Source organism: Callorhinus ursinus, unplaced genomic scaffold (genome assembly GCF_003265705.2).
Source record: "Callorhinus ursinus isolate GAN/ISIS: 27379988/994484 unplaced genomic scaffold, GSC_fseal_2.0 scaffold12, whole genome shotgun sequence".
Lineage (NCBI taxonomy): Eukaryota > Metazoa > Chordata > Mammalia > Carnivora > Otariidae > Callorhinus > Callorhinus ursinus.
In genome coordinates, this window is record NW_027397074.1 from 13,380,170 (window position 1) to 13,396,959 (window position 16,790).

General features: G+C 35.5%; 1 non-coding gene across 1 annotated transcript; it reads right to left on the reverse strand.

Moving 5' to 3' along the window:
* Nucleotides 1–2,338: 2,338 nt before the first annotated feature.
* Nucleotides 2,339–2,441, reverse strand: LOC112825325 (U6 spliceosomal RNA). The gene has a single exon (XR_003208645.1). It is a non-coding gene; the product is annotated as a U6 spliceosomal RNA (small nuclear RNA).
* Between the last annotated feature and the right edge of the window lie 14,349 nt (nt 2,442–16,790).

A 16,790-nucleotide genomic window follows, 5' to 3' on the forward strand; every position in this document is an offset into this window, starting at 1 on the left:
AAGTGAAACATTTTGTGAATTACATTTCTCAAGACATGAGTCTGTTTTTCACCCTTTATGTCATCTTTATATATACACACATACTTTTTACTTGAAAATGCATTGAATTGGCTATCAACAAGTCATATCTAGCCAAATGGAAAGTGTAAAAGCTGTTCTAGATAACTATCAGCATTTTTGATTTAGATAATTATTCCCTCTAATTAACTGAAAATTGTGTTAACAACATCAGTTGTCTAAGTCGGCTTGGGCTGTCATAAGAAATACCAAAGACTGGGTTGCTTAAACAACAGAAATTTATTTTCTCACAGTGCTGGTGGCTGAGGAATTCTGAGATCAATGTGTCAGCAAGGCTGCTTTCTGGTGAAGGCACACTTCCTTGATTATAGATGGTCACCTTCTTGCTATGTCCACATATGGCCTTTCTTCTGTCTGTGTGGGAGGAGAGAAAGCAAACAAACTTCTAGTGTCTCTTCTTGTAAGGATACTAATCCTATTGGAATAGGGTCCCACCCTTTTGACCTCTTTGAACCTCAGTTACTTTAGAGGTTCCATCTCCAAATAAAGCTAGCTTAGTGTTTAGGCCTTCAACATATGAATTTTAGAGGGGGGAGAAATTCAGTCTGTAACATCAGTATTAATAGGAATTAAATTATTCTTTAGTTGTGCTTATTAAAAAAATCTATCAATCTCAGAAATTTGCAGGCAATGGATTGAATAAATCTGATATATGGACATCTTTAGTCAAATTTATTTTCACAGCCAGTATTTGCCAAAGATTTTATTTCTAAAAATTTATCTGACTAATATATTCTAAGAAGTTATAACGATACATATGTTCAAGGATTTCCATTTCATGTGGGAATGTGGGAGATCTGTATGAATTGGTATGGAAATATGGCTAATTTATATTTTTACTGCAAACAACATAGTTGAGGAGAGTTATTTGTTTAAAACAAATGATGTATGTATGTACAGTGGCAATACTAAATATTAGCAAGAAAATGTATGTAAATATAATAAATATCTTAGAAGGAGACCCTGGAAGGAAGGAGTTAAGTGAGAGATATTTTGCTTTTTAGCCTATACTCTTCTTTAATTTTTAAATTATGTTTACCATGAGTATATATTACCTTTCAAATAATTTTTCAAAAGATTTTCTATAACTGGCTAGAGGAGTAAATAGAAGGGAGTGGGCCATGAGGCCTGTTCTATAAAACCTACTCTATTCAGTGGCTTATTTAGGTCAAACACACAGATCTATTATTAAACACATATTTAAAAGCTACTTCTTTTTTAAAACTCTACTTTGTCTAAAAGATAGAACTGTAAAGTTATCATAAGATTTGTAAAATAAAAAAAATTGTAAAAAACAAGAATACTATTAAGGGCACAGAGAAATATTGGTAAGCCATACATTTATGTTACATCAAATTTCTCAGTGTAGACTGAGTCTTGAATTTTACTAGAGCACGTTGCTTCAGCATATTTTGAGCTCTGGATGTTAGCATGTGTTTTTAAACAAGCAAAAATGGATTTATGATTTCATGTTGCAAACATAATTTCTTAGGAAATATATTAACAATATTGCCTTAAAAGTTTTACTTACTATACTATACAAATGCAATACATATATAAAATTATAAAAATATGTTTGTGAAACTTCCACATTGCACTAATTTTGATTTAAAAGTAGGGGAAATTTTCTTTAAATTACATTTCTCTTTTACCAATTCATCATTAAATTGTCAAAACCCTGGGCACCCGGGTGGCTCAGTTGGTTAAGTGTCTGCCTTCGGCTCAGGTCATGATCCCAGGGTCCTGGGATCGAGCCCCACATCGGGCTCCCTGCTCAGCAGAGAACCCTCTCCCTCAGCCCCTTCCCCTGCTTACTCTCTCTCTCAAATAAATAAAATCTTTTTAAAAAATTGTCAAAATCCTTATTTAGCCCTTCCCCATCAAATACCCATATTTTTCTACAAGCATTAATAATACATTTCCCTACAGTATTAACTCTCTTTAAAATTCCATGGTTTTCATGGTTTATTCACTCTCTTCTATAAATATTCTTTCTCAGCTTGAATTTGAATTTACATGACAGTCTATTAAACATAAAGTTTTTTTTTTTGAGAGATGAGCTCAAGAGTTCAGTTTCGAAAAAATCTAAGATATACCCATTCTATTCTTTTTTTTTTTTTTTTTTAGGTTTGACAGATTAAAGCAGCCACTTCATGTTGCAGGTGAAAATTGTAATCACTGGGAATTTTTTCAATTTCAATCCAGAGACAGTTCAGTACCCATATTTTTATAGAACTAGTTCATATTCTCCCCTCTCTCCCCTAATATGGAATGCATCATGAATTTACAGGTCATCCTTGCACAGAGGATCATGCTAGCCTTCTCTGTATCATTTCTTTTTTTTATTATTTTTTTAAGTATATGTGCTGCTGAAGCGAGCACTCACATTCTTATTAAATGACACACTTGTATACTTGGTGACCTCTCTCTCGTTACTTAAAGATGGAATTAAACTATAAATGATAGCAAATATTCCTTCAGTTTCTGTGGTTGTGGAAGAACACCAGATAGCATATTTGTGGGCGTTGTGGTATAGTTTTGGTATCAAAAACGATTTTGAGCTCATAGTTTGCTTTGATGAAATGACTACACGAAGGGAAAGGCAGTTTTCCAGTTTTCACATTAAAAGCCTAAGATACTGATTTTTTTCCTGTTCCTATCCAAGAGAAATCTTTGTACCATAATCCAAAGATTTGCATCAAATTAGTTAGTATTGTTTAAAGGAAAGGTTGAACACAATCTCTTTTTTGGTGTAGAAATATCATAGATGGCAAGTGCAGATGTTTTCAGAGGGCATGCCATGTAGCCTTTTATTGAGTTTATATTGTGGAAATTTATGGTACTGTAAAGATTTATCTAGACATCAGTGAGTAACTGATAGTAAATGAAAAAACCTTATAGTTCCTTATGAGGCCTGTGCATTAAGCACAATGACCTTTGTCCTCTTTTAAATAAAAATAAAATATAATCATAAAAACAATAATTGAGATCCTTTCTTACAGTCCATTTTTTTGAAAAATGATATCGAGCTAATTGACTCTTTATCCTTTGTATTTATCTTTTACTGTAAAGTATTTATCTTGCTGGAAAATATTGTTTTAAAATTGTAAGTGTTCTCTCTATGAAGTGTGAGGATTAGAGCTGAAAACGTTGAACAGGATAAAAATATCCATATCACTATCTTTGAAGTATTGTCAATTTATATGACATATAATTTGAAACATATGTAGTATCTGTATGATTACATGTAATGTAAAGTCTACAGATTAAAAACTTTGTATTTTTTTAGCAGAGAGCAAACATGATGATTTCATAAATTAGAGTTGTGTACCATTTTGTAGTGAAGAAATTTTCTAAAGTAAGACCTCATTACTTGTAAGTGCAATCTCTCTCGGATTCTTTGTACAATAATACAAAAGTCTTCCATTTGCTTGTGATCATTAATATAGTTTTCCAAGACAAATCAGATTAAAAATAATGATTAACATTGGCAATAAATATGTGAATCAAATAATTTATAAATTAAGAAATTGTTCTTGTCCACCTGTTAATTTTCCTATAATCAACTTGGCATAGAGACATAGGAAACCATTAGTTTCTAAATTTTTATTATATGTATTAAATTTGTAGTAGGCACAATGTTTTACTGTACTTTTTATATATTTAGTACAGGACAAAGTAAATGGAGTCAGTGTCCTGTGACCTATTTGTTTATAATGTTGTTAATCCTTGAGGACCCCCGAATTGTCCAGTTTCTACAAAGCCTCATAACATAGTGGCCATAATATACTCTGTAAGTTTTCCATAAAGTAAAAAAAAAAAAAAAGCAGCTGGACTTGTTTCAATGTTTTGGGTTCTGTTTTTAATTTGGTTTACTCCCAAATAAAATGAAACCTCGATTTTTCAACATTTCTGAACAAACTGCATTTCTTATCTCCATTGTATTTATTTGTTTTCTTATCCAAGTATTGTTCACTATAAAAATGAGGAAATATTTGGTTATAAAATAGAGTCTCTCTATTTTTAATAGAAAGAAAATATGTATTGTCATATTCTAGAAATCCTGAAATTACATATAATCTTAAACCTTCAGAAGATAAACATCTGTAAAAAAAACAACACACTAGTTTGTGAGATAATCCTTTTGTCTTAGAGATTTCACTTTCAGAGTACGCACAATACTTTTCAAAACATGCTTGAAATACTGCACTGCTCAATAAGTGTCTTGATTCATTGCTAATTTAAAAATTTTTTTTAAAGATTTTATTTATTTATTTGACAGTGAGAGAGGGAACACAAGCAGGGGGAGTGGGAGAGGGAGAAGCAGGCTTCCCACTGAGCAGGGAGCCCAATGCGGCGCTTGATTCCAGGACCCTGGGATCATGACCTGAGCCGAAGGCAGACGCTTAACTGACTGAGCCACCCAGGCGCCCCTAAAAAAAATTTTTTTTTAATTTAAGTAAACTACATCCAACATGAGGCTTGAACTCACGGAGACCAACAGTCGCATGCTCCTCCGACTGAGCCAGCCAGGCGCCTCAATTCATTGCTAATTTTAAAAATGTCTTCCAATAACTGGATATTTTGGTTCAATAAAATCATATGAAAATATTTCCCATATTTAATAAGAATATTCGATAGAAATAGGATTTACTCCATTGGATCTTGTCCACAAAAGTAGTCATTATTTTTAATAAAATAATTATTTGTAATAAAAAGTATTATTGCTGAACTCCAAATATTGCATATTCTTGTTTGGTAAATATGTCTAATATGAGCACATCTTTAAGTGTCTTTGATGAAAAATCAAAATAAAGTGAGTAAAATTTTATAGTTCTATTTTCTCCTGCTAGCATTCCCAATGGAACAGTGGAAATAATACAAAAACTCTTCCAATAACAGAATTTTACATATTTAACATATTTAGGACTTGCCCTCTAACATGTCTCATCAAGCCTATTTCTCAATCTTTCAGTCCCTTATTCCTTTCGATCGTTCTTTCCCAACTATGTACCTTTCCAGACTACTACTTATTTTCAACCCCATCCTTTGGATCCCGATTTTAAATATAAGCAAACTCCAGTATACATTTCCTTTCCAAACAAAACAAAACAACAAAACAAACCTCTTAACTGCTTTAAATAAAGCCTAGTTATCTTGAGTGGCAAAACTGGGACATCTTCTGTTTCCGTAGTTCGTTTATTGACATCCAATCAGTATATTTTTCTTTTCCCACCACCACCTGCAGATCATTGCACAATAGCTTTGACTATTATATCTGTGCATCTGTGCATCTGTGCACTTCTTTTCACATTGCTTACTCCTTTCATTCTCTTAAACCTATTTTTGCCACTGTGAGGCTCCTCTGTGTCTCATTCAGTCTCTCTTCAGTAAACTTTTTAGAGCCCTTAGCAGAATCACATGCCTCTACTACGGCCAGCAATTTCAACAATGATATTGCTCAAACTCTAAAAATCTCTTATTTCCTTCACTTACTTTACCAAAATCAAACCTAGGGTATCTCTACACAACACTTTCTGTGTCATTAGTTTTGGGTTGCTCTTTGGGCTCAATGAACATGCGTGGAATCAATCCTACAAGGATCCTCGATTGTGAAGATCTACCGAATTACCAAGAGTGTTGCAGATCACTTGTATATTCTGTAATTATGCCCCACCCTTGCTACGGCTGTCAACATATCTTATTATCTACACTGTAGAAACTGAAGTAATCCGATGTGAGGTGTTTTAATATCTCTCCTTCTCAATATCCATTTTCCAGTTTTTCTTATTAAGATTAAAGTCCCATTAATGTGCTGGTTCCCCCTTTGCTCATTTAATTTGAATTTCATTCATAAATGATCACACTTCTTCCGGGTATTCAGATTTTCTCTCTTCCTTGGCTGTTTGCTTATCATGCATGCTTAATTCACCCCTACATCAAAATGGCTTCCTTCAAACCTTCTACTTTCTCAGGTAGTCATTAAACCACTCATCTTCCTCTCAATGTCAAAGGGCACAAAGGAGTAATCCCTACTTGCCTCTTGAACTTTCCTATCCCCACTCAGCTTTACTTACATCTCCTGTTGCCCATTGCAAAAATCTCAATAAGAACACCAGCTTCCCCCTCATAGTGTGTTTTGGTCCCAGCCTTTGAGCACTTTGAGCTCAGTTTCTGTGATATTTTACACCTTACCCTCAATGAGGAGTGTTCTTTCATTGACATATTGGTTGTTGCTCTTATAAATCTTTTCTAATTCTCTCACTGTGACTTTTTTTTTCCTTTCATGCCTTCATAGGTTTCTTTCCTTTCTCTGCCCAAATGTACACATTCCCAGGATTCTATCCCCTGCTTTTTCTCTCCAACCCTTTTACTAAGTTACAATATTTACTCCATTGTCTATATCCATCACTTCTGTGTAGATTTGTTCCAAATCTTCCGGTATACTTCTCTCCTAAACTCCAGAAATGTATTTCCAAATGGCTGCTAGAATTATCCATCTTGGTGTGTTGTGAGTCCTGAGAACTCAAACTCTGTAATTCCAAGTTAATCATTAATTTCCATTTTTGTTTTTTAAAAAATACTATAACTTTCCTAAATATTTAAGACTTGTACTCTCCATCATTGAATTCTTTCAACCCTCACATCAAAACTAGCAGTAAAGTCCCCTGGTATCAATCTTCACTGAGTTTCCAATGTCACAATATAATATGTTGAGATTTTATTTTTCATACTTTTTCTGTCTCTTATTTTATTACATATGATCCTTCCTCAAGTTATTCAGAGGCTTCATGTTGGGCTGAGGGGAAAGTGGCACTGTTACACACAGAGTAATAAGAGGAAAAACAAAATTCCTCTTTTTCTTAAAAAATGAGATCTCTGTGTATCAAAAGGAACAGTAGAAGAAAACAGAAAATAGATTAGAAAATAGTTGATTTGGGAGGTGCCTGGCTGGTGCAGTTGGTTAAGCATCCAACCCTTGGTCTTACTCACAGGGAGCCCCTGTGTCAGGCTCTGTGCTCAGCGAGGAGTCCACTTAGGACTCTCTCTGTCCCTCTCCCTCTACCCCTCCCCCCCCACTCTCTCTCTCTCTAAAATAAACAGATCTTAAAAAAAGAAAAAGAAATAGAAAATAGTCAAATTGGAAATGAAGATTCTTCCACTCTACCTGGTGGACTAGGAAATGATTAGAAGATTATGTGGCCTGGGTCAGGGAAGAGAAATAGAGTTGGGAAAATGACCTACAAGAAGGATTGTCAGAGACAAGAGAAGGGAGCAGTGGGCATGGAGAAGGGAAGTAGGTTAGCATCAGACATTGTCCCTCATACTCAGTACTCGTGAATCATGTGGAAGCTAGGCCAATATCTGCTGAACACATGTCACTGTTTGTAACCTCAGCAAGGTTAGTTGTGGAGTATGAGCTCAAATCACCATTACATCATCTAGCAGAGCACCCAACCACGCAAATACTTGGCTAACCCTCATCTGAATTTTCCTTTTTTTTCTAATGACTCAGGATATTTCTAAGAACCTCTAACAAAAGATGGAGGCAGATGCACTTTTCCCCCAGAGGAGTGGTGACAATGTGGGAAGGAAAAGCTTGGTATTTATGCTTGAGTAAAGGGAAACATCCTCCTACAAATGGGCCATGATACAAACACCATTAACTTTTGAATCTTCTGGCACTGAAGTTGCCTCACCCATAAATTCTTACCAGAAGACAAAGACAAAGTCTGTACATAAATGATGTGGTTGGTTGATCTGATAAGGGTGCACAGTCCAGAGGATTATTAGATAAATACTCTGGGAGTAGGTTAAATCTGGGCTCCACACTGTTTACCTGGACAGAGCATCCCCCTCTGCAACTTTCACACTTACTAATCTTGTTCAGTTATTGATTTTGATGTGGAGAGGGAAGAAAGGAAAGATATCTGTAGTAATCTTGCTAGGGTGGCAGCCTGGGGGCAGGGAGCTAGTTCTACAAGTCCTGATGGCTGACATAGAGGAAGAGATATCAGTAAGAGCAATAAGAATAAAGAAAACAATAATAAAATTTCTACTCCTGCAAAACGGTAGGCCTGGGCTTGATACCAAGATACCATGGTTGTGAAAGACTAGGAAAGGTTGCATTAAGTCTTCTAGATCAAAGGAGACTAAAAGAACATGGCAACCAAAGGCAGTTAAGGGTCTGAACTGGATCCAGATCAGGAAAATGTCGTAAACAGTATCATGGAGCATCTGTCGAGAAACTGAATGAAGGACATGTAATAGGTAATAATATGTCATCAATGTCAAGTTCCTTAATTTGATCATTTTACATTGTCAATTGTAAAAAAATGTTGTTGTTCTTAGATATTACAGACTGAGATTTTCAGAGAGGAAGGGCAACGCCATCTACAACTTTTTTCTTAAATGTTTCAGAAAAAAAAAAAAAAAAAGGCTTCAAGGGAAGCTTTTCAAGCTTTGAAAGTAGAGTAAGTGTAGTTTGCCGAGAGACCCCTGAAGGGCCACCTGGGAAGATGAAGGACTTGGTATCTAACTCTTTTCTGTTATCTTTGTAATGGCCCTGGGCCTACCCGGAAGATTATGATAAAGAAGAGAAAGCTGGAAGCTTCAGTAAAGTGTTGGAAAAGGGCAAAGAGATATAAGCCTAAACCTTCTGTGAGATGAACCAGAGTAGATTCGTATCATGCTGTCCACTGGGATATTTTCCTTTAGGGCTGTGGGGCCTCAAAAAGAGGCAAGTGTGAAGCAGAAAACATTGGAAGATAAATAAGAGACTGTGCAGAGATCAGCAGATCAGCGGTCCTATTGCCAATGACCACGTCACTGGAATTGCTCACTAGCAAAAATTTGAACCGTCTCCAAAGACAAATGCTTGAGGGCTGTGCCTATGGAGCTTAAGCCTAAAAGAGCTTAAGAAAGGCTCAGAAAAATTCCTGAAAGGCTTATAAGTTAACACTTTTCCCTCTTAATCATGGAGAGACAGAAATAGATACCTAACATAAAATTTATTTTCACAGAAATCATGTTGAAAGATAAAATAGTTATTCTTAAAAAAACTAAAATTGTTTGGCAGTTCTAAGAAATAACGAGGTAAATTGTATTATTCATTTTGATTCTCCAATTTATAGATTGGCAAACAAAATCTGAAAAATAAGGGGAAAAGTGTCGGGGGGAGGAGGGTCCCTTTGCATCACTGTCCAATTCTGTCTAGATCTGTCTGGGCAGAGACTCCCTCACCCAGCAATGGCTAGCAGCCCTCAGGGGCTCAGATAAATACTAATTCCTAAGAAATTTCTCAGCTGTTTAGGGAGTGAGCTGAGCTTGATAGGAGCTGACACAGGTGTGCATTTCATTAACCTCAGCAAGGTCAGGCCATAACTGCCCTAGGGCTGCTCAATAGCACCTTTGGGCTTAGTAAGGAAGAGAGAACTAATAGTGGTGGTGGAAGGTGTTATTTTTTTTCTGTAGAAAAATTCCCTGTCTGAGATCATCCACAATTTATCATCACTATATATATAAAATGTAGCAATAAATGCATAATTTAATTAATAAAATAAAATGTATTAAATATATATACTTCCTTTCCAAATTTACTTATTGTTAGCCCTTTTGGGTGTGTGAAATTATTCTTCTCTAGCAGAATTTGAGTTTCCTACTAAATGTGTTAGAATAGGGTATTTTATAAACCAAAGAATGCTCCAATCATCACGTAAAAATCCATTTTTTTCTGAAAACAAATCTAAATACCTGAATGGACATTATAAAAAGGTAAGTCTAATCATAGGGGAAGGGAGGGGAAAAATGAAACAAGATGAAACCAGAGAGGGAGACAAACCATAAGACACTCTTAATCTCAGGAAACAAACTGAGGGTTGCTGGAGGGGAGGGGGGTGGGAGGGATGGGGTGGCTGGGTGATGGACATTGGGGAGGGTATGTGCTATAGTGAGCGCTATGAATTGTGCAAGACTGTTGAATCACAGACCTGTACCTGTGAAACAAATAATACATTATATATTCAAGGGAAGGATTTTTGTTTGCTTTTTTTTGTTTTGATGAAAGAGATATGAGCAGACATCAGCTAAGGATAAAGAGTTGAGAGGGTTAGATCTATAATATGAATGAAAGAGAAAATAATTAATACTCACAAAGTTTTTCAAAAGACATAGAGTTTGTGATCTTGAAGCTCAAGTCTGGAATAATGAGACACATCTTTTAAAAAGATTTATTTATTTATTTTAGAGGGGGGAGAGAGAGCACGCAAGAGAGCATGCGAGTGGGGGGAGGGGCAGAGGTTGACTCTCTGGCAGACTCCCCTCTGAGCATGGAGCCTGTCTCAGGGCTCCATCTCACGCCCCTGAGATCATGGCTCCACCTCATGCCCCTGAGATCATGACCTGAGCTGAAATCAAGAGTCCCACCCTTAACCGACTGAGCCACTCAGGCGCCCCAAGACACATTTTTAATTGTGTACCAGAAGATGAAAATGGTGACGATGTAGGCACAGTTCTATGTGAGATGTGTTTTCTTTGGGAGTAGCAAGGAAGGCTGTCGCAGCCGAGGAAGCCAGGCTGATGAGAGCAGCAGGTGAGGCAAAGTCAAAGTTAAATGTTTGTATTTTGTTATAGGGGCATTATAACTCCTTCAATCTCTAAACTTTAGAATGATTTATCCTTATTTAAAAACTCTTAGATTAGGAGTTTCTTTTGTACAACTAAGATTTTGTGAGTTTCATGCCATTCTGCAATATTTATATTAGATTTTCATATATGGCTTCTGATACCCCACCTGTTTGCAGCTGCAAGTTGGCACCTCAAACTGGCTTTCGTATGCCAAATTCAAACTCCTGTGAGCAAATTCGTCACATTTCAAGCGACTTCTCAATGACACTCTGCAGACCAAGAGCTTATCACCATATCAGCATCTCTATCAGAACATTTTGCATTTGTGCCTAGTGATTTAAATCTTTTAATTTTTCAGTGCTTTCTCGAGTTTTTACAAAATAAATGGAATATAGAAAAATAAAAGTGATAGCACTAGTAATAAAAACAGGGTCTTATTAAATGAATATAATGAGATAAAGGTGGAAATAATTAGGCATTTTGAAAAGAGCAAACCTTTGACCAACAATTGTATTCTAATTTGACTTAAACCAGTCAACTTATCAATTTTGAGTAAAGTACTGAAGAGAAATAAAAAGGCACAAAATACTGGAGATAAGTAATTAAAAATTGTCTAAAGAAGAAGTTAGAGTTAATGGATTTGTATCTTGAGATAATTTTTTAAAAGACTTTATTTTTGAGAGAGGGAGGGGTGAGCGTGAGGGGGGTGGAGGAGGGGCAGAGGGAGAAGCTGACTCCCCGCTGAGCAGGGAACCTGATGCAGGACTTGATCCTGGGACCCTAGGATCATGACCTGAGCCAAAGGCAGACATTCAACTCTCTGAGCCACCAGGGCACCCATGTATTTTTGAGATAATTTTATATTCATACGCAGTTGCAGGACATAGTAGAGATATCCAGTACATTCTTCACCCAGTTTCCCACAGTGGTAAATTTTGCTGTACTCTACTACAAAATTAAACCAGGAAATGGTCGCGGGTACAATTCACTGGCATTCTTTAGATTTCACCAGTTTTATATGCACTCACAGTTACTGGATTTTATAATTTTTTTAACTAAATGAAAATGCAATCTTTCAAATGAAACATGTAAGTCTATGGTAAGTTTTAAATATTTGACTTGTAGCTCTTTTCAGGAATGCATTATATCTGAAAAAGTATGATACGGCTTTATCTTGAATTTATTCTAACATCCTCTACTGTGGACTTTGCCATTTCAGAATTACTTATTTTATAAATCACATCTGAGTAATCTCTTACTGGCAGTAAGAATAGTCAGCAACATTAATGTTCTTTATAGGTATTCCTTTTAAGAAAGTGATGTATTAATAGATAAATTATGGAGATGTAATAAGCTTAGAATATAATTTATTTTATTAACTAATGTACTTTCAATGTATAGTTTCTCCATTCTTTGTAATAATTTTGTGTTTATATGTTTATGCTTATAAAACATTCTTTACCTTGGTGCAAGTCACATATAAATGAGTAGAAAATAAACCGCAAAACTCTCCTTAGGAATAGTCCAGGGTAATATCTGGGTGTCTGAAGTAGGAAGTAACAAACAGTGAATGGTGGGGGAGGGGTACATTTCAGGTAACATTCAAACCTAGACCAATAATCTTCCAGGAGAAATCCTGGGTGATCCACACAATCTCTTCTATTACTAAAGCGAAGCATGAGTGACAAACCTTCCTTTTTAAGGAGTGTAGCAGCAATTCATGGTTTACACAGTCTGTTGAAAATGTATATATGACAGTTGGAGACACGGAACCTAAAGTGTGAACTTTGGAAAAGTAAAAACCCCTGATTCAAAAGCATTATGATTCAAAACCACACGGTTGGAATAAGGAGTGGTATGAAGCCACAGAGAAGATTCACTGGGTAATGTAGAAGCAGAATGACTACGGGACAAACAGATCTGCTGAGGCTGAGCATAGAGATTTAGTGCCTACACTGTGACATAAAAAATAGAAGAAAAATCTCCTACAGAACAGTGCCTGAAAAAGCACTGGTAGAAATGTGAATATCGGTTTCCATGCAGTCAGTTCAGGTATCTGTATGTCTATTTTTTTTTTTTAAGATTTTATTTATTTATTTGACAGAGCGTGAGAGCACAAGCCAGGAGACAGAGGGAGAGGGAGAAGCAGGCTCTCCGCTGAGCAGGGAGCCTAGGAGCCTAATGTGGGGCTCGATCCCAGCACCCTGGGATCATGACCTGAGCTTAAGGCAGCCACTTAACTGGCTGAGCCACTCGGGCGCACCTCGGTATGCCTATTTTTAACAAATAGCACCAAGAAAGAAAAAAATCCTAAAAGCTTTAATCAGCTATAATGTTTGACTTTGTCAAAAAATTTTTTTTCTCAGTGCTAGTTGAATACCTTGATTGTGTTTACTTCACATTAAACCAAATTGAAATTGCTGTAACCTTTGGTTTCCCATCTTTAGTACACACATGAAACTTAAAACATTTGTCTTACTTAGGACGCAGTTAAGCTTTGAACTGACTAGAACTCAAAGAGGTGGGCTGATTAATTATGTCAGCGATTATCATTCTTTTACATAACATGCTTTTGTTTTGTAAGAAATAAAGGACTAAAACAAAATACTATTTTAAAAGCTATAGATTATTTCTCAGTAGGTCTTCTCTTAAAAAAGATTTCTTAAGTTACAATTAAATATTTCTCACAGAATAACCAAACATGTTTATACTGTCTAGACTTGTTATCTTGCCTTTGGCTATGTCATAATTTGAAACAACTAGGTGACATTGGAAGAATAAAAGATAAACCAGTAAATCTGCTGAAATTTAAGAATTAGTAACATAATATAAGTAAGTATCTAAGATACAGAACCTATGGGTAAAAACCACTAAAACTGGAATAGATGTTAATAAGTACATTCATTACTTGTTCCCATCACAATACACAAAATTCAGGATCAACTTTGTATGTTATAAATACATTCATTTGTGCTGTAACATTTTGGTTTTGGTAAAGCCTATGTAGGAGCCTTCTTCACATTTCCAATTTGTGGTGGGAGCTTGGGGAAATCTTCTCCAGGAGTATATATTTTAAGACAGCAGAAATAAGATTATTTAAGGCGGATTGAATTACACTTCATTCTCATGAATTGTTATATTCAATAAGTGAGAACAAGAGTGCAGTTGGAACTATTTCACAGGGGAACTTTATCCTCCTTCAGTGTTTCTTCCTGGAGATTGTGAACCGTTTTCTTCAACAGATAATGTAAACGTACCATTGTAATAAATGACGATCCCCCCCAATATTGAAAAATGAATGACCCACAAATGCATAAAACTATAATAAGCCTCATTAGTAATTAGGGAAATAAAAATTAAAACCATAATGTTTGCATATGTAGATATATAGGATATATATAGATATATATCTTATAAGATATATATAGATATATCTTAGTAGATACATATCTGCCAGTTGGTGTAAGTTAAAAGTCTGAAAATACTAAGTGCTGGTGAGGATGCATAATAATAGAAATGCTCATAAAATGAAGACAGGAGAGTGCATTTTATAAGCACTATAGAAAACAATCTAATAATACCTGCTAAATTTGGAGATAATTATTCCCTATAGCCTGGAATTCTACTCCTAGGTAAACACATCCATCAATGTGTCAATAATTTTAAAACTTTGCAAACCAGATCATGACAAGTATGGAGAGCAGAGTATATCCTTATAGACTATTGTTTTTATAAAGCATAAATGTATACAACCACCCTGGAAGGAAAAAGTGGCAAAGATAAAAGTGCACATACTCTATGACCCAGCGAATTCTATTTTTACATGTATTCGTTGGAGGGCTCTCACACATGTACACAAAGGGACATTGAAACATTGTCTACAAAAATAAATAAATAAATAAATATAAAAGTTACATAAAAAATTTTAAAAAAGAAGCATTGTCTACAATTTTGAAATTTTAGAAGTAACCTCACTATCCATCAATAGTCTAGAATAGTTAAATACATTTTGGAGTATTCATATACAAATATAATAGAAGTTGAAACCCATGAACTAGAGAGGTACACATTTTCAATTTGGATAAATCTTAAAAATGTGTTGAATGATGTGATGAGAATGGCACTTTACCTCTGTGGTCTTCCTCTCAAAACTCATAACCCCAGCTGAATCATGAGGATAACATCAGGGAAATGCCAAAGGGGGAACATTCTATAAAATATCTGATTAATAATCCTCAAGATTGTCAAGGTCATTAAAAAAAAAAAAGGGAAAGTCTGGGAAACTGCTTCAGCCACGAGGATCCTAATTAGACGTGACTACTAAATGTATGTGGTATTCTGGATGGGATCCTGGGATAGAAGAGAAAATTAGGTTAAAAACTAAGGAAACCTGTAGAAAGTATGGCCTTTAGTTAATAATAATGTATCAATATGGGCTCATTAATGATAACAAATGAACCTATTAATGTAATGTAATGTAATGTAAGGTAATGTAAGATGTTAATAATAGGCATTTTCTAAATACTTGCTTCAACCACCACCAACCCCATTCCTTGAAAACATCACACTTCTGGGGCACCTGGGTGGCGCAGTCAGTTGAGGGTCCTACTCTTGTTTTGTTTGGCTCAGGTAATGACCTCAGGTTCCTGGGATTGAGTCAGGTTCTGCAGTCAGTGGGGATTCTGCTTGAGGATTCCCTCTCTCCCACTCCTTCCGCCTCTCTCTCTCAAATAAGTAAATAAATCTTTTTTTTAAAAAAAGAAAGAAAAGAAAACATCACACATTCTTTAACTTCTGATTTTGAAAAGCAACAGCAGATTTACCAATTTTCTATTTAAAATGATTCTGTGTCCTCAGATGAGTGAACATGTATTAGTACGTGGTTTTAGGGAGAACCCAGAAATAGCTTTATAGCTGAAAGACATGAAAGTCAAAAATATAATTTTCCCTATTGGGTTCTTAAGATTAAAGACTCCCTTCTCCTTCCCAGAAAAGTTCTCTCAAATAACACCTAGAAGACATCAGGCTTTAGTAAATTAAATAAAAATTAAATTCTCCAAGGGATTATATAAAGAAATAATTAATTTAGTTGGTGTGAAGGCCTAGCAAACTTGGTTAGCTCTCTTAGAGTTATAACTTTTTTACATAACTTGTATAATTGAGTATAAAGCCATAGGCAAATAGGAGGATTATTAATGACTTAATGCTGTCAACGTGTACCCATAGGTGACCCAGAGGCCCATATGAACTTCTGTATCAGAGAAGGGGTAAGCTCTTAGACCTTGGGTTTAAGCATAGGGTAGGATAGAACTCTGTGATTTGAGGCTACTTAGGTTTAGGTAGTATTATGTTGTGGCTGGTATTACAGGAGTTATACATTGGAAATTAGACTCCAAATCAATTTATAGTACCTTCCCTTCCACCTGCTTGGTGGTTATACCTTTATCCAAGATGTAAAAGGCTAAGAGGTAGCTAGGTAAAGAAAGTTTCATATGTTGCTAAGTGTCTCACCAACCCCTTCACTTTTTAATACAGTATCAATAACTTCTAAGAAATATGTAATCCAAATGAAGTTTGGGTAGGCCTCACCACTAATGTCTTAATTAATAAATTTTATTTTTTTCAGAGAAGTTTTGGGTTCACAGCAAAATTAAGCAGAAAGTACAGAGAGTTCCTATATATCCCTAGTTCCCCCCAAACACACAACATTTCCCACTATCAACATCTCTAGTCAAAATGGTACATTTGTTACAATTGATGAATCTACACTGATACATGGTTATCAATCAAAACCTAAAGCTTATACTAGGGTTCACTCTTAGAGTCGTACATTCTATGGGATTGGCAAATACGTGACGGTATGTATCTACCATTATAGTATCATATAGAATAGTTTAACTTCCCTAAAAATCCTCCATGTTCTGCCTACTCATTGCTCTCTTCCCTCTAATTCTTGGCAACTACTGATCTTTTTACTGTCTCCCTATTTTTGCCTTTTCCAGAAAGTTGGAATCATAAACCTTTTCAGATTAGCTTTCACTTAGTTATATGCATTTAAGCTTCCTTCATGTCTTGTCTTGTAATTT